Genomic DNA, 23,201 nt, shown 5'->3' with positions numbered 1-23,201 from the left:
AGTTTGTGATCCAATGTTGTTCAGCAGATTAGGTTTTCTGGAATCTTTGGGGAAGTTTTCCCTTGGTTTTAAGTCTCTGCAAACCAGCTCCCTTCCTCCTGCTAAATATAAAAGCAAGGGGATAAGAAGTACTGGCAGTCATTCTACAATCTGATTTTTCACTGGGACAAACAACCTTGAAGTCTGACCTACCTCCGGTCTTGCTTTCACGTGAGCTAATGTGTCTCCTTACTGTTATGAAAGTCCAGTTTTGTGAAATAAACATTAAAGAAATAATAGTAAACACATTGTCACATAAGCATATGCAAGCAAAAACAACCTGATAAACATGACAAAATACATGTGATTGGGAATTTAGTGTAGGGGTCAAAGGAAGCCTCTTTGGAGTGACCACGATCAAGCAGCATCCCTTGTATAATTTTTCTAGGTGAAGAGTTCGGAAAAGAATATTCCATTCAAAGATCTTGAGATAGGAAATTTTTGTCACTTTTGAGGAAATGAGAGAAAAACTTAGCATGGCTCAATCAAGGATAAGCAGGGAAATCAAAAATTGGTATGAAATGAAGCTGGGAGTATAAGCAATTGACCAAATACTTTATGACACGGCTTGAGCCCAAACCAAAGGCCGACACTTCAGCCGACTAAGCTGACGGATACCTAACTTACGGATACTTCACGTATGCTAGATAGATAGATAGATAGATAGATAGATAGATAGATAGTTAGATAGATAGATGGATGGATAGATAGATCAATCTTTTGAACTTGGAAGGCAAAATAAAAATAAAAATTTTGATAATTTAACTCTATTTATATGTTTCATAAATAAAAGCCCCAGAAGTTATCCTACAAACCCCAAGCTCTGAACTAACTTGGAAGAAAGACCACTGCTGTGAGCTAAAAATCCTGTGTCCTTGATTACAAAGGGTTTAGTAGAGGGTCATGTAGTTTGATTAAATACATTTGTTACCAACGACATTGCTGGGCACAAGGAAATTAGGGCACTACTCAGTATTATAACTGGATGATAACAACAGTTATTTTATATATTTATAAAGGGGGTTAAATGGGAACAATGTAAACAATTTCTTTTGCAGTGATGAAGTATGTTGCAGTATATTGTTGATAAATAAAAGTAATTTCCCAAATTTAACATTCCTTTAAAGCAGTCACTTCGTTCATTCATAAAGGGTGCTGGGAAAAGGCAACTTGAATCCAATGAACTGAAAAATTTCAGACACTGAATCCACAACCAGGCTGTCTCTCATTTATGGTTTCTGTTTTCCTTGGCTTCTCTTCCTGCTCCAGCAAAGTGTGGCTTTAAAATTATAATTGCAGATGAAGCTAATAATAACATGTTTTGCTGAAGTTGTTTCTAGCAAAGTGCAAAATCCCACATTGATCTACCCTGTTTGAGTCCATGAAAGCCAAAAGCAATCAATATGACATGAAAGATAACTTCACTTCTCTTTCAAACTTGCATATTGCTGGGAGAAGAGAATCAAAATAATTTTCACATGTTTTCTGGTTGGGCAAATATATTTCAAGACTCTTTGCTTGAATTATATAGTAACAGGAGCAACAGTGCATACCTTAATTCTGTTTTAAATAGCAGACTTAGTGCCTTTTTGGAGTTTGATGGAATGCTCTAATTAGCTAAGGGAAGTTTCAGAAATATATTCAGTAACTGACCTGTGGACAATTCCAGATAATCCTGACAAGGCATTCAGTTGTCTAAACCATCAAAGATGGATGGGCTTACAGTAGATGTTGAAGACCAAATTTTTGTCAAAAGAATCAAGAAGGTTGTACATAAAACTAGGGTTATTTGTTTATCTGTTGGTTTAACCTGTTCATTTCTTTACTTGGTGATGCCAAAAAGGCCAAAAAGACTCAGGTGAGTTAGTGAGGCCACAGAGATTCTAGTGAATTTTATAACCTCAGAACTGAACCCTGTTTAATTTCCTATTGTTCGTAAAAATTACGTAGTTTAACACTGAAAGAAATGATTCACTTTCCGCAAAAGCAAGCTCATTCTAATAACCTAATAAAGTTAAAACATTATGGAATTTCCTTTACCCCATATTCTGTTGTATCCTTTTAATAATTGGAGCAGGCACTCCTGAAGATAATAATAAAGTTTTACACTTATACTGCACATGACTCTATGTATATACTTATTCTTAAAATTTTAATATTGTCACAAACAACTGGCACAGAAAGACCTTTTGCCATTTTTGGTTTTAAAGAAGTAGCCATTCCTCTAGTCATTACTTATCTCCTATTTGTAATCCTCAGATCCACGTCCACATACATGTGGCCCTTTACCTGTGAATTTATCCTCTAAAACAAAGTTTTCCTCTCTCCATTCAGTATATGACCCAGAAGATACAAGTGTAACTTTGATTAATTAGGAAAAAGTCTCATTCAGTTGGTAATTCTTTCCTGTCGGTATTAACTGGTTGTGATGTGAATATCTTTTGTAATATCTCTTTAATGATGTTTAATTCTTACATTTGTATAATCTGCATCTAGGTTTAGTTAAAATTTATTTTAACATTAACCTGGATAGGTCGTGTGGGTGGTTCAGTCAGTTGACCGTCCGACTTAGGCCCAGGTCATGAACTCACAGTTCATGGGTTCAAGCCCCCACCTCCCTCCGCCCCTGTGGGGCTCTGTGCTGACAGATCCTGCTTCCGATTCTCTCTCTCTCTCTCTCTCTCTCTCTGTCTCTCTGTTTGTCCCCTGATTGCACTCTGTTTCACTGTCTCTCTCTCTCAGAAATAAAGAAATAATAAATAAATAAATAAATAAATAAATAAATAAATAAATAAAATTTTAAAAATTTGCCTGGGAAAGCTATCTGTGCATTTAATCACAGAATAATTTTCAGGATGGTTTTGGAATGATGTCTTAGATCTAATAAAATAAACTGTAAGAAGGACAAAGGTCTTTATTTCCTGGAGTCTCCATCTCCTCTTTTTTTTTTTTTTGGTAATTGTGTTAGGTTGTAATTTTCTGCAAAGACAGGTAAATAATATCCATGATTTAGTGATTTGAGGGATTTTTGCATGCCAAATACAGCATGGTGGATGACTTAGAATAACACCTACATGCAAATTCAGTACCTATTACATATCGGCTATTTACCTGAAATCACTTAAACTTTCCTCAAATTCATCATCTATAAAGTTGATGTAGTATATCAGTTCTATAAGATTATGTGTATTAAAGGAGATTTTGCATGTAATGTGTCATGCACATTGCTGGTGTGTGGTAAGCATTAAGTTATGGTAGCTCTTCATTAATTCTAGTACAACAAATATTTTGACTGATAACATACTTTTTCTGATTTATGACATTTCATTAAGCAACTTTTATTTTTTAAAGTTTGCTCTTTACTGGTTTTAATGTTTATTTTTGAGGGAGGGAGAGAGAGAGAGAGAGAGAGAGAGAGAGAGAGAGAGAGAGAGAATGAGCTGGGGAGGGGCAGAGAGAGAGACAGAGAGAGAGACAGAGAGAGAGAGAGACAGAGAGAGAGAGAGACAGAGAGAGAGACAGAGAGAGAGAGAATCTGAAGCAGGCTCCATGCTGTCAGCCCAAAGCACATGGGACTGGAGTCCATAAACCATGAGATCATGACCCTGAGCCAAAGTCGGATGTTCAGTGGACTGAGCCACCCAGGCTCCCCTCTACTTTACTGGTTTTAAATTTGTGTGGTATTTGATTAGAAAAACAAGAGAGAAATGCTTCTATCATGATACTAAAGCTGGGATTTTGTGATGCTCAGAAATGACATGTGTGTTCCAATTGAGCAGCAGCTGGATTGAAGGGAGAAGTTGGCATCTAGTAACTACCTTGAAAGGCACCATATAGAGCATCCTGTTGGATATCTTATTCCTGCCTGTGCTGTAAAGCCAAATAAGCCTTCCCTGTGACGATTTAATGGCCTTGATTCACTAGATGCTTCTCTGCACGGTGCGGATTAATTTAGAAAGCTAATAAACATCACATATAGAGCATATTTATTTTGAAGCAAAACAGAATAACTTTTTGAAGTGAATGGATTACAAATGTGCAATTTGAGTTAGTGTTTCTTCATTTAAACTTATACTTTTTGAGGTCATTAAATATGAATAAACTGTTTTTAATTCTCTTATGGGAGAAGAATAGAATATATAAATTCACCTTTGAGCAGTTTTCACATTATTGATTTTTTTCCTTGAAGTTTTCTATTTTTTAAATGGAAAAAATAAAAATAAAATCAAAATTTAACATTAAAGAATACTCTAATAAATAATTCTCTTATTAGCCAAAGGCTTGAAGACCAATTTAATGTAGAAATGAAACAAACACCATTCATTGTAAACAAATAATTTTATGGCATGCAAGTATAAAGTACTAAGATGGTATTTAAGTAGCTTAAAAAATAACATTGTAACCAAAGATGTTAAATTGAATGTCATATGATACAGTGCCTTACCATAAATAATGCATATTACTTGAATTATTTCTTCTTTATAGTTTCAGTCCAAATTTCATAATTAATACAACAAATCATGAGAGTTAGGATTCAGAAAGAGTTTCCTTAGTGGTTTTTCATGTGCATTTTTTTTTACAAGTCTCAGTGACATCTCATTATACTTTGAGAAGTGTATTCTAGTTTGCTGGTTTTCTTTCACTATATATTATTCCAAATAATGGAATTAAACATTAAGCCATTCTTCTGCTTTTAAATAAGGATTGTTTTCCTTTCATGAATTGCCTTTCATTCACATTAATTGTTTTATTTTTTTCAAATGACTGCACATTGCATGCATGCTCTTGAACGTGTATATGGTAACACTTCTTTGAGCATGCTATTCTTTTACCTATTGTTACAGTTCACTATCAAAATTTCAATTTCTCTTGAATGGTATGTTGTCTCAAAGGGAGTGATTCATTTTGCTTTTAGGGCAGGAAAGAGCAAACTCCAGCTAGAGGGTCAAACCCAGCCCACTGCCCCTTTTTGTACAGATGTGAGGTAAGAATGGTTTTCATGTTCTGAAATGGCTGGGGAAAAAATTGACAGAATACTATTTAGTGAAAAGTTAAAATGATATAAAATTAAATTTTTGTATGTGTGAGTAAAATTTTGAATGTTTGAAATTAAATCTTTGTGGAAATGTACTTTCTTTGTATCTCTGTTCCACATAATATCCTTGATTTTGCCTCTTGGACAGCAAAGCCTAAGTGTCTAGTGCCTTGCCATTAACAGAAAAACTTTGCAGACCCTTTTGTTAGATAAATGGATTGCAATTTTTATGAAATAAATCTTTTTTAAATCAGTTATTTTTAAATGATTTAAATGACTGAATGGAATATGGATTCTAAAAGCAGAAATGAAGTTAATTTTAAAGCAAGTATATGAGATCTTCTATATCTAGAAAGGTATTGTTCTGTTAAGTAATCTGTTAAGTAATCCTCTGGTAAGAATATATATTCATTTCATAAGGTTTACAACAGAACCGTTTTCTAGAAACAACTGACATCAAGAAATTGGACTCAACTTAGAATCATAAATTTGTTCTCTCATTCTGAAAAAGAATATTTATTTTTATTTCATGTCCTAACTTCTTTGAGCCACATGCTATCCATTCATTTCTTAACATGTTTGAGCCACACACTATCCATTCTCCTTCCATTTTAGAGCTCTCAATAGTTTCCATTCACATTTCCTTCTTAATGTGTTATCCACAGGCACTAGTATCACTTATGTGAAATGCAAGTATGGTCATTCACTTGCAATCTCTTAATCAGCCCAACTGATGCCTCTACTCTAGACCATGAGCAGATCACTTTCTATCCTGCCAGCCTCGTTTTTCACTATTCTCTGACATAATCTAGTTACACTGAAAAACATGTCACTCCTATGATGCCAGGATTACTTTTGCCTCACACTTTGAATAAACCATTTTTCCTGAAAGGGGCAGGAGATTTCCCTGCAAAGATCTCATCCTTCCTGACTGTACAGGATCAGTTCTCAGATATCTTACCCTTCACCTCTGCGAAGGCTGAAGTTAGTAATAATCTTGGGGGGCGTCTGAAGTGCTCTGTACGGAACTTACATCTCTTGTAGCATCCCAGTGTTGTAATGGTTGAAATGCTCATCTGCTTGTCTTCTTGTTAATGTAAAAGTTCCTAGAAGACATGGCAGAGATGTATCTTTCCCTGCAGTGACATTTACAGGCATCTCACCTTGCCTATTATATGTACCAAATGGCAAAATCATTCGTTTTTTTCCCTGCTACAATTTTATTAAGTTGAAAGGCTTTCAATAACTCACACGGCGCGAATCTCTGGGATGTGGGGAAGTGGGAACTTTGTAGGAAAATGCACCTGCTATGGCCTGAAAGCTTGTGTCTCCCCCGCCTTCCCAATTCATATGTTGGATCCTAATACCCAGAGTGATGATACTTTGAGGTGAAGCCTTTGGGCAGTGATTAAATCATGGAGGTTAGAGACCTCATGAATGGGATTAGTTCTCTTATAAAAGCTGCTCCAGAGCGCTCCTTTGCTCTCCTACCGGGTGAGGACACAGTGGAAAGACAATTCTCTGTGAACCAGGAAGCTTACTCTCACCAGGTGCCTGATCTGTCAGCACCTTGATCTTGGACTTCTCAGCTTCCAGAACTGTGAGCAATAAATTTCTGTTGTTTATAAGCTATCTGGTTTATGGTGTTCTATTATAAAAACCCACACAGACTAAGAAAACATCTGAGAAAAAAGTGGAAGCTTTATGCATTACTTGTCAAAAGCAGAATAAAATAAATTCATAAATTCACATTAGTTCTGCTGTGAGTGTCATGAATTGATAAGGTGGTAATAACTGGCTAAGCATTTCTATTTTCATCCCTGAAAATCAAAGACTGCTTATATGTGGGATTTCGTGTGACAAATGTGTCAAACTGGTGAATTGAGATTATCTACAGTGTTTTGTCCTCATGCATTTCCACTAAGATACGTATGTGTGTGATATGCATATATACATATAATATGTATATGAAAGAATTAGGGTTATATTTTTTTGTTTGCTCTTTTTGAATTTTTTCTTTGTGTCTCCTAAATTATTTTTTGTAGATGATGTAAACAATATACTTAAGAGGACTTTGTGGTAATTCACAAAGTCTCTTAAGGACAGCAGTGAATAATAAATACATTGTTATTCTCCTTGAAATCATTTATATTAATGTGAACATTATTTACTTTAACAAATGTTCCATTTTCCATTAAAAGGAACTATTTTACAATATTTTGAAAATCATTTCTATAAAGTACTACATTTCACAAAATTTTATACTTTTTTTATCAATTGTTTTCAAGCTAAATAGTTATGTAGGACAACACCCCCAGACTATCATCATAAAACAATAGCATACTAGAAAATATTGAGTTTTTTTGCCCGGGATACACATAATTAAACATCCACTTGTTGAAAATAAGAATCTCACTTGTTTTTTATATTATTCTAAATGCGAGGGAAGGGATGGCTTTTTGACATTTTTTTCTTTTCAACTGGTATTGTGTTCTTTTTCTAAAAATGTTTATTTATTTTTGAGAGAGAGAGAGCACATGTGCACAAATGGGAGAGAGACAGAGAGAGAAAGAGAGACACAGAATCTTAGGCAGGCTCCAGGCTCTGAGCTGTTAGCACAGAACAGGAGGTGGCCTCAAACCCACAAACTGTGAGTTCGTGACTTGAGATGAAGTTGGACACTTAACCAACTGAGCCACCCACTACACAATTAGGTATTGAGTCCTTAATTGCAGTAAATGGATGGAGGTAAATCACTAAAATTCAGAATGATATTGAAATGAATAAACATGTTAGTATCAAAGTTTTCTTCAGTTCTATCAAGAAAACTCTAATAGTTTGTAGTGATGCATTACAGCACTGTTCATTTACTTAACCCTTTAAAAGAGCTATGATACTTTATTTATTTCTGTCCACAGTTTTACTCCAGAATTTACTCTCTAGCATTTTGTTTTCAATTATGTTCACATTCTCTTAGATGAAAGAGTGGTTACTCTTAGGATCTGAAAGTCTAAATCCCTAATGTTCCAATGATTTCTGGTGATGTAATCAATCAAAAAAGTCGTGTTTTTATAATGGATTGTATAAAATATTATCTTTTGCTGTATTAACAAGTTATAAAATTCAAATTAATATTTATAATAATTTGTAAGTTTACTTGACATCCAGACATGTTATTATGAGTAGGAGAACTGCTCTAAATAGGCCTTTAGTGCCAGTGAGGAGTTGGGGCGGAGGAAGTGTCTACACCTGTGATTCGGTCTCAGTCTTTTAGCGACTCTTTGCCTCTGGACTCTGCCTTCCTATACATGTTTCAGGTTTTTATTCGGACCCTGTAGATGAGACTGAATGACAGGAGTGGGCTGAAGTTGATTGCTTCCTTTCTCCTAGCGGAAGACTAGAGGGGACTTGAGTTGAGTATGTCCTTTCCATCAGGTCAGTGAGGCTCTGATCATACCCAGCAGGTCAGGCTCAGGTTAACTGAGGACAGGCCTTTGAAGAAGAACACAGTGCTATGGTCAGTTTCAAAATTGTTCTTTTCCCCCTCTTCCTGCTGGAAGCCCAAGGGGACTTTTCTCCAATATTTACTGTGAGGATTTGGTCAACCTCTTGGAGGTAAATATTACAGCCTTGTGTGGCTCTCTTGGAGTTTTTAACACCTAGACCTGTCCACACTCAGCCTCCAGAAATTCATCAGTTACAGTTTGGGGTTATATTGTTTTGTCTTGTTGTATCTTAGTTCCCAAGTTGGTTTCTGCTCATGAGTTTCTGCTTTGGTGAGTCTTGACTCCCTGCATTTGCCTGTCTGTATCTCTAGTTTTAGAGAAGGCAATTGTTTTTTTTTTCCCATACTCTCTCTTCTGGATCCAAAACATAATGTTAATTTTTCAGTCTGCTAAGTATTTTCTTTGTTAAGACCAAGTGAGGACTTCCAGACCGTTTCACGTGGAATTAGAAACTAAAATTCTTTTGAGGGGTAGTTTATATTCCTCTTTGGCCTGGAGGAGTTTATGCAGAATTGTCATAATTTCTCCTTAACAGGTTTATCAGAGAAGTGATTTTTTTTTCTTGAATTTTTGGAACTTTTTAACAAATGTAATTTTTAATAGATGCAAGACTATTTTGGCTGTTTCTTCTTTAGTGAGCTTTGGTAGTTCCTGACTTTCAGAATCCGTCCATTTCATCTAAGTTGTTAAATTTATTAGAATAGGGGCACCTGGGTGGCTCAGTCAGTTAAGCCTCTGACTTCGGCCCAGGTCATGATCTCACGTTCCTGGGTTTGAGTCCCACATCAGGCTCTGTGCTGACAGCTCAGAGCCTGAAGCCTGCTTCCGATTCTGTGTCTCCCTCTCTCTCTGCCCCTCCCTGCTCATGCTCTGAATCTCTCTGTCTCAAAAATAAATAAAACATTTAAAAAAATAAAAAAATAAATTTATTAGAATAAAGTTGTTAGTGTTATTTTTATTATTTAGAAGTCTATGGAAACTGTAGTTATGATGCTCTTTCATTCCTGTCAGTCTGGAACTAGTGACAATTTGGACAGGAAAATCCTAGTGGGGACTGCCCTGTGCATTGTAGAATATTTGTCAGCATCTCTAGCCTGTATCCACTAGATGTCAGAAGCACGTCCCCCTTGAAAACAAAAATATTTCCAGACATTGACTAATGCCATCTGGGGGAAAAACCCCTTCCAGTTGAAAACCACCAATCTGGCTAGATATTAATTGAAGGTACTAATTATTTCAAGGACCCAGTTTTTGGCTTCATTGACATTCTTTCTGGTTTTCTTTCTATTTCATTTCTTTCTACTCTTAGTTATTTTCTTCTATTTGCTTGCCTTGGGTTTTATTTTGCTTGTTTCTTCAAGTGATAAACAGGTTCATGGATTTGAAACTTCTTTTATAATAATGCAATTAATGTTAAAAAATTCCTAAGTACTAATTTAGGTCAATACCACTGTAAGGTGTTGAACTGCATACCCAAAAAGATTTGTTGAGGTTTTAATACCTGGTAACTATAAATGTGACCTTATTTGTAAGTAGATACTTTGCAATATAATCAAATTAAACCAAAGTCATCATACTGGACTATGGTGAGCCCTAAATCCAATGACTGGTGTCATTAAAACAGAAAGAGGAAGGAGATTTAGCTTGAGAAACACAGGGAAGAAGGCCATACAAAAGAGTCAGAAATTAAAGTTATGTAGCTATAAACCAAAAAAACAAAAACAAAAACAACACACTAGCTTATCTGGAGTCACCAGAGGCTAGGAAAAGGCAAGTAAGTGTTCTTCCCTTGAGCCTTCAGATGGAGCATGGCCCTCCCAAAGCTTTGATTTGGGAGTCTGGCCTCCATAACTGTGAGAGAATAAATTTCTGTTTTAAGCCACACAGTATTTAGTTAACAGCAGCCTAGAAAACTAAAACACTCAGTTTTACATTTTGTTTTTCATTTGCATTCAATTTTAAATGTTTTTAATTGTCTTTTTTCCCTTAAGTTTTTATTTTAATTCCAATATACTCAACATAAAGTATTACATTCATGTCAGGTGTACAATCATACATTATCCATCCAGTGCTCAACAAGCAAGAGCCCTCCTTAACCTCTTTCACCTATTTCACCCTTCGGCCCACTCACCTCTCTTCTGGTAACCATCAGTTTGTTTTCTCTTTTTTTCCCCTTTGCTTGTTTGTTTCGTTTCTTCAATTCCACATATAAGTAAAATCATATGGTGTTTGTCTGTCTCTGACTGACTTATTTCACTTATCTCACACTCTAGCTCCATCCATGTTGTTGCAAATGGCAAGATTTGATTATTTTTATGGGAGAATAATGTTCTCCCCTACATATATAATATATAAAATTATATATGCACACACACCACTTCTTACTTATCCATTCATCAATCAATGGACACTTGAGCTGCTTCCATAATTCAGTTATTGTAAATAATACTGCTATAAACATAGGGGGACTATACTCGTTTGAATTATTGTTTTCATATTTTTTGAGTAGATAACCATGATGCAATTACTGCATGGTAGTGTAGTTCTACTTTTAAATTTTTGAGGAAACTTCATGTTGTTTTCTAAGAGTGTCTGCGCCAGTTTGCGTTCCCACCAACAGTGCACAAGGGTTCCTTTTTCTCCACATACTTACCAACATTTGTTGTTTCATGTGTTTTTGATTTTAGTCACTCTGACAGGTATAATACTGGAATTGCCTTTTAATTCTTCTTTTACTTATAGGTTAACTAGAAATGTGTGTTACCTAGTTTTTCCAATATTCAAGAAATCTCTTTTGTTACCAATTTTCAGTTTTAGCAGTATATTTTGCATTATTTTTCTTACTTGGTCTTAGGCAACTCCTGTGTTTTACAGTACTAGCATGCTTAATACGTCCAAAGCAGATTTTTATTGCTCAACAGCCACATTTTGCCTAGCGTCGGCGTATATTAGGAAGTATGTCTATTTTATTTTCATATTTTTACTTTTAGTTTAACTGTGTGATTATATTTAAATTGGATTTTCATTGCATTTTGTTAGACTTTCTTATATCCTCTTTGATAATATTTGCCTGTTAAGGTTAAGCCATTTACATATAATATTTATAATAGTCTTCTTGTTATGCTAATTTTGTTTTTTATTTGTTACATAAACACAGTCTCTTTTTCCCATTTTTTTTTTACTTCTTTTGAATTAATTGAATTTATTTCCATTGTATCTTCATTCTTGGCTTATTATCTGTACTACTTTGTTTTAATCTTTGGTAGTTTCTCTAGAGTTAAAAATATCCACATTTAACTTGTCAAAGTCTCTACCTTCAAATACTATTAAACCATTTTACATGACGAGGAGGAGTCTATCAAGGTAGTCTTTCATTTTGCTTCTCCTCTTACCTTGCTTATTTTTAGTATATGATTTACATATGTTGCCAAGTTTACAATGAATTATTTTGTTTAAATTATTATCTTTTAAAGATTTTTTTGAAAAATAAACATTTTTTTCAATTGATTTTCAATTTTTTATTTTATTAATTTCTGCTCCTATGTCTTTTTCTTTTCATGTCTTGGGCTTATTTTGCTCTTATTTTTCTGGTTTCTTGAGGTAGGAACCTAGATTATTTATCTGAGACTTTTCTTTGTTTCTAATGTGCACATTGAGTGTTGTTAATTCTCCTCTCAGTACTGCCTTAATTTCATCCTACTATATTTTTATATTTTATGTTTTTATTTTCACTCGGATCCAAGGGTTTTTACAATTTCTTTCTAGTTTTTCTCTTTGACCTATGAATTATTTAGAAGTGAGTTAATCTCCAAGTGTTGTTTTTGTGTTACTAATTCCTAGTTTGACCCCGTTAAATTTAGAGAATACTTTCTTTATGATCTCAATTCTTTTTAACTTGTTAGATTTGTTCATGGCCCAGGTTATAACCTATCTTACAAGTATACAATGGGTACTCTGAAAAAATGATGTTCGCCAGTTCTTGGGTTGAATTTTCTATACATTTCATTAGATCTTGTTAGGTGATTGTGTTGTTTACTTTCATTATTGAACACTATATTTTTTGTGTTTAGAATTCTTTTTTGATTGCTATGAATTTTAACACCTTGAAGCTAAAATTACAGCCTTCTGACTTCATTCTTGCTGTTAATAAATCAACTGTCATTCTATCATTTTCTACAAGTAATCTGTATTTTTATTGTGCTTGCTTTGAGGAGCATTTGGAAAGAAGAATGATTGTTATTTCAGATTACAAACTTTATGATCCCCCTCAACCCCCAGTTCAACTCACTGATATTATCATTAGGCAAATCCTATAATAATTCTATCAATTGATTAAATTTTAGAATAATTTTGAACTAAATTCAAAACAAGTGGAGGAAATTCTGGTGTCAGGGATATGTAACTGGCATAGATTTTTGTGAATCTCTCCAAAGTTTTTCTTAACATATCTAGAGGTCAACTAAGGGTAGAAGAACCAGACCATTTAGCAGTAGCCAGTCAATCTTGTTGTCTTTTTAGGCATTTGTGCTTCCCCATGTTTTAAAATTTTTTTAATGTTTTTTATTTATTTTTGAGAGGCAGAGAGACAGCGCGAACAGGGGAAAATCAGAGAGAGAGGGAGATACAGAATCTGAAGCAGGCTCCAGGCTCTGAGCTGTCAGCACAGAGCCTGACCGGGGACTCAAACCCAGGAACAGTGAGATTATGACCTGAGCCGAAGCTGTACACTTAACCGACTGAGCCTCCCAGGCGTCCCTTCCCCATGTTTTGGAAAGTGCCTGTACTGTTCCACCTGCTGAAGTAGTTCCCTCTACTATGACGTTTTCCTAAGACACCACTGACAAGCAAGCACTAACTTTTACTAGGATGGATTATTCTGTTTTGAGGGGAAAAATGGTCAAGAGCCAGTCTCAAATTACTACCTGCTTGATTGGATTACTCCTGGGACTACTGGGGTTAATCTCTTGTCTTCGGAGATGTAGACACCAAAATACGATTAATGCAAAAGCACTGTATTGAGAGAAACGCCTCTCTGAGGGGTGGGGGGTGGAAACGTTTGCCAAGGAAAGCTGGAAGAAATAGACATAGTAAGAGTCTGACCCTGAGTAAAGTGGAAGCAGAAAAGGTTGGGTGAGAGTCTCCTAGATGTCCATAGTGTAAGGAATATTTGATATATCTATCACGAAAGCCTTCAAGCCAAAGACGTCCCTCAGAGGAGTCCCATGTCTCCCAAGTGGGTATTCCTTACCATTCTTGTGGGGTTCAGTCACTGGTTAGGATCAGCCCATGGGAAGCTCAGCTTTTTTCCAAATGCAGTCATGGATCTGCAGAGAGAAAGGGAGACAAAGAACTCAAAGTAGGCTCCATGCTGTAAGCTATCAGCACAGAACCTGACACAGGGCTCAAACTCATGTATTATGAGATCATGACCTGCCTGAAGTTGGAGGCTCAACTGACTGGGCCACCCTGCACCCCAGAAATTATTAGTTTTTCATATGACAGAAGACTTTCTTTATGATGTACATTTTACAGACACATTTTTTTTAACATGTTAGAGGAAATCCTATATTGGTTGACTCCTGGTAAAACTGAGGTGTTGTGATATGTGATATCATTAAATTATAATATGGAAAATGTCGTACTAACTAGAGAGCTTTGAATATTATAATAAGAACTCACTTGGCTATTTCACAACCTTTGGGAGTCTATTCCAAAGTTACAATGAAAATTTATTTTAACTCTACTGATATCGTATTTGTATGTGTGGGTGTAGATGTTTGTCTGTGTATTTTTGTATCTGTGTATTTTTGTATCTATCCACACACACATATGCATGTACACACTAAAATAAATGTCATTTATTAAACTTTAGGGTCTGGCACGAAGCCAGTCACATTATATTTAACATATTATTAGGAATCTAATACTCACTACGCATTGGCTTATATTTAAACAGAAACAGTGAAATTAAGGTTTAGCATTTTTTATTCTTTTCTTATATTCTTTCAGCATTTACTTTACTGCTTCAAAACTCCTTTTTTCCCCCCAAAGATGATCTTTATTTATTCAATTGATATATGGAATGACAGAAAGCATATTTCCTTGGAATCTGTGATTATGATCTAAGGGCTGCATAGAAGAAAGGTGAAGAATACAGAATGCTCCCTCCCTGTATTGACTGAGAGCACAGTGCCACAGGAAGTCTGCAGTCAGTGATCAATAAGTGCCAAAGTATGGCATATACCCTCTCAAGAAAAACTATCCAAACTTTCCTTCCTCCCTCTTTATTTCTGTTTAGGGGATTCAGTTATCATAGTAGGAGGAGACGACAGAATTGCCAATCCATTAGAAAATCCTGGAATGTACATGAGGGACCCACTGATGCTTGTGAACACTCCCAATTGAAGTCAGACTGGAATATCTCATATATTTTGATGTACTGGACTCCAAAAGATCAATGCAATCTCTATTAGTCAGCAAACTGGAGAATGGTAGCCGTCTTCAGGAATCATAGTTGCTAATGATGGGATATTATTCCTCATGAAATATAGACCATCACATCTAATTCCAAGAGGTGCCATTATTATTCATGTTTACTGAATAAAAAGTTCATGCTCAAAGAGGTTAAACCACTTGAGATTGGATTGAAAGTTTATAATCTTATTGGGTCCTAAGTGCAAGCAGTGCCTGTGGAAACAGTAGGTTATGAAAACAATTCTGAAATATGAAACATGTGGCTACTGACTAACCATAGCAAATATATTGCTGGAGAAATTTTAATGTTCTCACTGCTCTTTATTTTTTATTTCTTAAATTTTTGTGGGGAATCTCTCTTTTCTGTCTCTCCCCATTCTAGATGGGCCATAAATGAGGTCATGAGAGGGATCTGGAAGCTGCTTTCAACCTTCAGAGGAGTACTTCATCCTGTTGTGGGAAATGAGAATAGCCTTATACTTCATGATACTCCCACACTTAGTCACCTGCGTGTGGAGCCACAGACCCACTTTTTGTTTCTCACCGGAGCAGCACTGGCCTACGGTGTGTCATTGTTGGTAAATCAAACGCATCCAGAATTAGGGCCGTGGTAAGTAGAGTAAAAGTCCGGTGGTCCACATATTGAACTAGAAATCCTTATCCTGTACGTTTTAACCATGTTTCTAGAATGTTCAAAGTTTAATAAATAGTAGCCTTCATTATTTTTGTCCTAAAGACTGATTTTGCCCCTGTTGAATACACGCACACACTCACACACTCACACACACATACACACACACACACACACACACACACACACAGACACACACACACCCCTTTCAGGTTTAGTAGAATGTCTTTCGCATTTGTTTCTTCTCTCCCTATTCTTCACAAAATAAAAGTATATTAGACCATTTAGAGGTAAGCTTGTTTTCTAGAGTGCTCTCAAACACATCCAACGCATCCGAAACAGAATGAGCCTCAAGTATTTGGCAAATGCCTCAAACTCCTGATTAAGTCACTTGTTTGTGCCTTCAGCAATAAATCAGTGGCAGGAGAGGGATTATAACAGACATTCCTGAGATGCTGATCTGCTATATACTCTTGTTTCAGTTATGGAAAGAAAAGTAAAGAAGATTTTCTGTTGAATGCTTAGTAGCTACTTAGACTTTCTGTTATCTAAATACTAATTGGTTTCTTATTCAATCTACTCACTTAAGGTGAAATACCAATTAAGTTTTATTCTCTTCATGATTTTCCTGAAACAACAAAATAGCTAATGAATGGAGAGGGTGGTTTCAGGGTTCAGTGAATGCAAATCAAGATATAGAGGGAGTTTATATATTCTATTAGGGCTTTCACAGATGCAACTTGGTTTGTATAGATTTCTATCATTAAAAATCTCTAAAATTGATAACAAGACAAACATGCTATCATGGGAGAACAGATTTCAGCCAGTGATGTCTGAGCAGGGCTCCTCTACTTCTTTCCTATTTCCTCCATGCTGCCGTTTTCTCTCTTCACTACATGAGTGTGCGTGAAATCTATTCCTGCTGTGACTGTGTATGTGAGCTTAAGTTCCTTTGGGAGGAAAGTCACACTCATAATCACTATCTGTTAGTGGCACTTCACAAAAACCTTATGTTGCTAAAGACTATTACATGACTTTACTAATACTATTTATTGATGTAGTGTTTATGTTTTTGTGAAAATATGCTCAGACTTCTGCAGAAGGGAAATGTGGTTTCTGCAGTATGTGGTTAGGCCTCTTTCACATGATGAAACAAATAATCAAAAGAGTATGAACATTTTGTATAACTTTTTATTTTTAAATATTTAAGACTCATGGTAATTTGCAATAACAATACAGAGCTTACCCGAGTCCCCTCCACTTAGCTCTCTCCATTAGTAACATCTAACATGAACGTAGAACTTTATCAAAGTCAGGGAACTGACACTGATACATTACTATTAACTACACTACAGACCTTATTCAAACTTCACTTTTTACATGCACTTATCTTTGTTTACTTTTGTTTGGCATGTACTATGATTAAAGTCTTATTGTATGTATAGATTCATATAACCACTACCAAAATTAAGGCAGAGCTATTTTATCAAAACAGAGAAAATTCCTTATCTCAGGCTCCATCACTGTAATTTTGTCATTTCAAGAATGTTGTATAAATGGAATCATGTAGCATGTAACCGTTTATAGCTGGCTTTTCTCACCCAACAAAATGCCCTCGAGATCCATCCAAGTGGTGAGTATATCACTAGTTCCTTTCATTAATTGCTGACTAATAATATTTCAAAATATGAATATTCATGGTTTGAGTTTTTGATTATGCATAAGGAAAGACTTTAAATTTTTTCTTTCCTACTTTAAAAATATTTCTAATATTTATTTATTTTTGAGAGAGAGACAGAGTACAAGCAGGGGAGGGGCAAAGAGAGGGAAAGGGAGACCCAGAATCTAAAGCAGGCTCCAGGCTCTGAGAGGTGAGCACAGAGACCAGTGCAGGGATGGAACTCATGATCCATGAGATCATGACCTGAATCGAAGTCGGCCGCTTAACTGACTGAGCCACCCATCCTTTTTTATTTTCAGTTGAGGTTATGATTGACATATGACATTATATTAGTTTCAAGCATACAACATAATGATTCAATATTTGCATATTTTGGAAAATGATCACCATGGGTCTAGTTAGCACCATTCAACAATGTAGTTACAGAGTTTTTTTTCTTGTAATGAGAACTTTAAGATTTACTCTCTTAGCCACTTTCAAATGTGCAATACAATATTGTTAACTATAATTTACCTGCTATACATTATATCCCCATGAATTATTTATTTTATATCCAGTTTATACCTTTGACTCCATTTACCCATTTTGACCATCCTTACTCCTACCTCTTGCAACCACTTACCTGTTCTCAGTATCTATTTTATGGTTTGTTGGTTTTTTTTTTGATTCTACATAAGTGAGATCATACAGTATTTGTCCTTTTCTATCTAACTTATTTCACTTAGTATAATGCCCTCAAGGTCCATACTGTTGATACAAATGGCAAGATTTCATTTTTTATGGAAGAATAATATTATACACACACACACATGTTTATCAATGGACATGGACATGTAGGTTGATGTAGGTTGTTTTTATATCTTGGCCATTATAAATAATGCTGAAATAAACGTAGTGTGCATCTTTTTTGAGTTAGCATTTTTGTTTTCTTCAGATAAATACCCAGAAGTGGGACATCTGGATCACATGGTAGTTTTAGTTTTAACTAAACCCCATACTGTTTTCCGTTCCACTAACAGTACACAAGGGTTCCCTTTTCTCCACATCTTTGTTATTTTTTGTCTTTTAGATAATACTCATTTTAAGGACTTGAAGTGATAGCTCATTGTGGTTTAATTTGCATTTCCTTGATGATTTGTGATATCGAGCGTCTTTTCATGTACTCATTGGCCATTTGTACGTCTTCGTCTTTAGGAAAACGTCTATTCAGGTATTCTGCCCATTTTTAAGTCAAATAAATTGTTTGTTGTCATTAGGTTATATGAGTTCTTTATTGTTTTTGGACATTAGCTCCCTGTCAAATATATATGATTTACAAATATTATCTCTTCTTCAGTAAGTTGCCTTTCCATTTTGTGAAAAGTCTATTGGAACAAATTTCCTTAAATTGTTCTTAATATGAGGAAGACTGTTTCTTCCTTACTTTTGAAAGATACTTTTTCAAGGTACCAAATTTTACATTGTGGATTTTTCTCTCAGCATTTTAAATATTTCACTCTAGTTTTTTTGCTTGCATGCTTTCTGAAGAGAAGTTGGATGCTATTTATTTATTTAGTCATTTATTTATTTATGTATTTATTTATAACAAGCAGGCGAGGGACAGAGAGGGAGGGAGAGAGAATTCTAAGCAGGCTCTGCATTGTCAGCACAGAGCCTGATGTGCGGCTTGAACTCACATACTGTGAGATCATGACCTGAGCCAAAACCAAGAGTCTGATGCTTACTTTATTGAGCCACCCAGGCTCCCCTGGGTGTAACTCTTATGTTGTTCCCCTAAAGTAAAGTGTCTTTTCCTTCTGGCTTCAAGGATCTCTAGTTTGGTGCCTGAACATTAATTTGGGGGAAATCCTCAGTCATTCGTGCTCAAATATTTCTTCTCTTCCTTTCTCTCTTTCCTTTTCTCCTGGTGTCCTCATTATGTGTATGCCACACTGTTTTAGTTGCCTCATAGTCCTTGGATTTTCCATTGTGTTTTCTCAGGCTTTGTTACCTTTGCTTTTCATTCTTTGAGAATTCGGTTGGTATATCCTCCAGCCCAGAGATTCTTTCCTTCATATGTGTCCACTTTATAATAAGCCCATCAAAGCCATTTTTAATTTCTTTTAGTGTTTTTGATCTCTAGCATTTCTTTTTGGTTCTTAATTAGATGTCAAACTCTCTGCTTACATTGCCTGTCTGTTCTTATGTGCTGTCTGCTTTATGCAGTAAAAGCCTTAGCATATTAAGCATTTTAAATTTCTAGTCTGATAATACCAACATATTTGCCATGTCCAGTTCTTCAAATTTATGTGTGTATAGTGGTTGCCTTTTGGATATGCCTTATAATATTTTCCTGATAGCTTGGCATTATGTTCTGTATAAAAGGAACTTCTTTAAACAAGTCTTAATTTTTTTTAAATTTTTAAATGTTTTATTTATTTTTGAGAAAGAGAGAGAGAGAGACAGCGTGAGCAGGGGAGGATCAGAGAGAGATGGAGACACAGAATCTGAAGAAGGCTCCAGGCTCTGAGCTAGCTGTCAGCACAGAGCTTGACGCGGGACTCGAACCCACGAACCAGGAGATCATTACCTGAGCCCAAGCTGGACGCTCTACTGACTGACCCACCCAGGCTCCCCTAAACATGTCTTTATTAATGTGATAGTGAGGTGTTAGGACAGGGAAAACATTCTATAGTCTTATGATTTGGTTTTCAGTCTTTTAGCGACCCTATGCCTCTGGACTGTGAACCTCAAAAGCGTTTTCCCCCCCACACCTTTAGGTGCAACAGGGTGGCTACGGTGGGCTAACATTGAATGTTTCCCATACTCCAAGAGCTTAGCCTCTTAACTAGTTTCTCCTGAGGGCAGACCTTGTTAAGAACAGAGTACTCTGGTATATTTCAAAATGGTTCCTTTTCCCCTCCCTCTGCCAGAAGCAAGAGTGGATTTTCCTTTTATATTTACTGTGGGAATCTGGCTGAGATCCTGAGGTAACCTCTCCTATTTTGATGGTCTTCTTGTGACTGGGTTCCCCTGGAGGAATTTTTAATGCTCAAGAGTTGTCCACATTGAGCCTCCAGCAACACAGTTCAGGTTTTCCTATCCTGGTTCTGGTGTCTATAGTCATTTCTGCTTGTTAGTCTCTGTCTGGTAAGTCATAACCCTCTGTAGTCTCCTATCTGTCTCTCCAATCTCGGGGATCTTGGATTGCCTTGTGTCCTTGCCTTTCTTAGGGATCCAAGAAAAGTCGTTGACATTTCAGTCTGTTCAGCATTTAACTTGATAATAAGATACAGTGGTGACTTGAAAGCTTCTTACATATAGAACCAGAAACTGGAATTAGAATTTACTTTTTAATCTAGATTCAAGCCTTTTTTTAAATTTTATGATAAAACCTCACGAGATAGTCAAATGTATGAGTAATAGTAAAAGCTCTCTGGACCTATCCCAAGCATGATTTTTAAAGCATCGCCAACAGATTCATCAGGTCTCATATAGTTCTTCCCAATTGCAAAAGTAAAAACTCTGAGTTTGTTTTTTATGATTCAACTTTACATTTGTGAGATTTATGTGTGTTGATAAATACAGCTTTAGTTTATCTGCTAATAGGATTCCACTGCATGAATATGTATATGTTTGTGTTGATGACAATTTTGGTGATTTCAATTATCTTTGTCACCAGAACTTCTAATAACACTCTTTTGTATGTGTCCTTGTGTGTCTGTGCATTAGTTTCTCTAAAGTTTATACCTCAAAGTATAAAGTATTATTGAGTTGAGGGTAAATATGCTTTATCTATACAAGATGGGGCCCAATTACTCTCCATATGATTTTAAATAATTAATATTCCTAGCAGTATTAGGTGGTGGTTCTCTTTCTACTATCCACCATAACACCTGATAATGATAGCCTCTTTAATTTCTGCCAAACTAATGGAAGTGAAATGGATCTCATTCAGGTGTTACTACTGAGGTTCAATATTTTATTATGTATTTATTGGTCACTAGCCTGTCCTCATTTATGAGTAACCAGTTTATGTTACCCCATAGAGTTTTTGTTTTTTTTGTTATTTTCTTTATATACTTGGTGTACTAACACTTTATTGCTTATATGTCCTTGGAACATCTTTTCTGAGTTGGCCATCTGTCTTACTTTTCTAGATGGGATCACAATAGTTAGTAAATTTACAACATATGTTGAACCTCAAATTTTATGTACATTATCTATGCCTGTGGAATGATGAAGGAGAGCATTACTTAGGAATCCTTAAAAAATTCAAAACATAGTTCATAAATAATAAATAAACTAAGAACAGTCAATGTTCACTTCTGAATGGTATAAGTAAAAAGACTAAGACTAATATATGATTTTAAAAGGTTGAGGAAATATCCTAATCATGATACATAGCTCTAAAATAGGAAATTATTTTGCAAATGATTCAAAATAGATAAGCCAAAATTGAAACTTCTATAAAGTAATGCTTAAATTTAACTTACAGGTAAACAAAAAAGTTTTGATGAATACCAAATAATAAAACCTTGGATTGCGAGTAACTTGTTCCACAAGTGTTTCCCAAGACTAGCAAACGTTTTCACTAAATTTTAATTTGATAAATGAGCAATGTTTTACAAGATGAGTAGTGTGTGATGTTGAGTGTCACATGATCACAACTGACCCAATGGTTCTTGAAATTTGCTTTGATATCCAAGTGCTTTGGATGACAAGCATTTTTTGGAAACAAATTATGCTCGCAAACCAAGGTTTTACTGTATAAACACAAAGTTTAAACTTACTTATAGCCCTTGGCTTTTGACAAATGGAATATTTCTTAAATTGTTACTGTGAAGATAAATTGAAAAATTTTCAGAAACCTACAGAAGCTTTTAAAATATGTCAGTGTTGGGGCACCCGGGTGTCTCAGTCAGTTAGGCATCTGGGTTTTGATTTTGGCTCAGGTCATAATTTCTTGGTTCCTGAGGTTGAGCCCCACATCGGGCTTTGTGTTGGTATCGTGGAGCCTGCTTGGTATTCTCTCTCTCTCTCCCTCTCTCCCTCTCTCCCTCCCTCTTTCTCTGCCCCTTCTTCACCCATGTACTCTGTCTCTCTCTCAAAATAAATAAATAAACTTTAAAAATATATAAATCAGTATAAAATTTATAAATTCTTAAAAGAAACACTGCTTTACCAAGTTAATCTTTTGTTGAATTGGTCATTTGGTGAAACAATTATTTGATGGAGAATTGTTTGGTGAAATAATCCATATCTGCTAATAACCTCTTTTCTCTAAAGTTTGTTGTGAAAATTCTTAATTTTTATGTCTTTTGCTCTATGTTTATATTCAGTAACTCTGTGCTTGATATTTTTAAATGAAAGTGCAGTAGAAATAAACTATACCTGCTTTTAAAATTTTTTAAACTTATTTATTTTTGAGAGACAGAGTGTGAGCAGGGAAGGGACAGAGAGAGAGGGAGACACAGAAACTGAAGCAGCATCCAGGCTCTGAGCTGTCAGCACAGAGCTGAATGCAGGGCTGGAATTCACAAACCCTGAGATCATAATCTGACCCGAAGTCAAAGTCAGAAGCTCAACTGACTGAGCCACCCAGGTGCCCCAATTATTTTTTATTTTTTTATTTAAAAATTTTTTTTTATGTCTTTTATTTTTGAGAGACAAAGAGAGACAGTGCAAGCAGGGGAGGGTCAGAGAGAGAGGGAGACATAGAATCTGAAACAGACTCCAGGTTCTGAGCTAGCTGTCAGCACAGAGCCTGACGCCGGGGCTCAAACCCACAAACCGTGAGATCATGACCTGAGCTGAAGCCGGCCGCTTAACCGACTGAGCCACCCAGGCGCCCCT

At 35.7% G+C, this 23,201-nt stretch overlaps 1 long non-coding RNA gene across 4 annotated transcripts in view; it reads right to left on the bottom strand.

The window, feature by feature from the left end:
* The window catches only part of LOC115296821, a 60,503-nt gene extending 46,595 nt beyond the window's left edge, over positions 1-13,908 (bottom strand). For 3 of the 4 annotated variants that reach the window (XR_003911075.1, XR_003911076.1, XR_003911073.1), the window contains exons 1-2: positions 13,829-13,884; positions 6,108-6,180 (exon numbers count right to left, since the gene is read on the bottom strand). This is a non-coding gene — a long non-coding RNA (uncharacterized LOC115296821). Of the gene's footprint in view, positions 1-6,107; positions 6,181-13,828 lie in introns of all 4 variants that reach the window. The other variant, XR_003911074.1, reaches the window with a different exon arrangement.
* Between the last annotated feature and the right edge of the window lie 9,293 nt (positions 13,909-23,201).

The sequence above is a fragment of the Suricata suricatta genome, chromosome 7, assembly GCF_006229205.1.
Source record: "Suricata suricatta isolate VVHF042 chromosome 7, meerkat_22Aug2017_6uvM2_HiC, whole genome shotgun sequence".
In the NCBI taxonomy this organism is placed as follows: Eukaryota; Metazoa; Chordata; class Mammalia; order Carnivora; family Herpestidae; genus Suricata; species Suricata suricatta.
The sequence above is the reverse complement of the archived record's forward strand: the minus strand, read 5'-3'. Positions and strand labels throughout refer to the sequence as shown.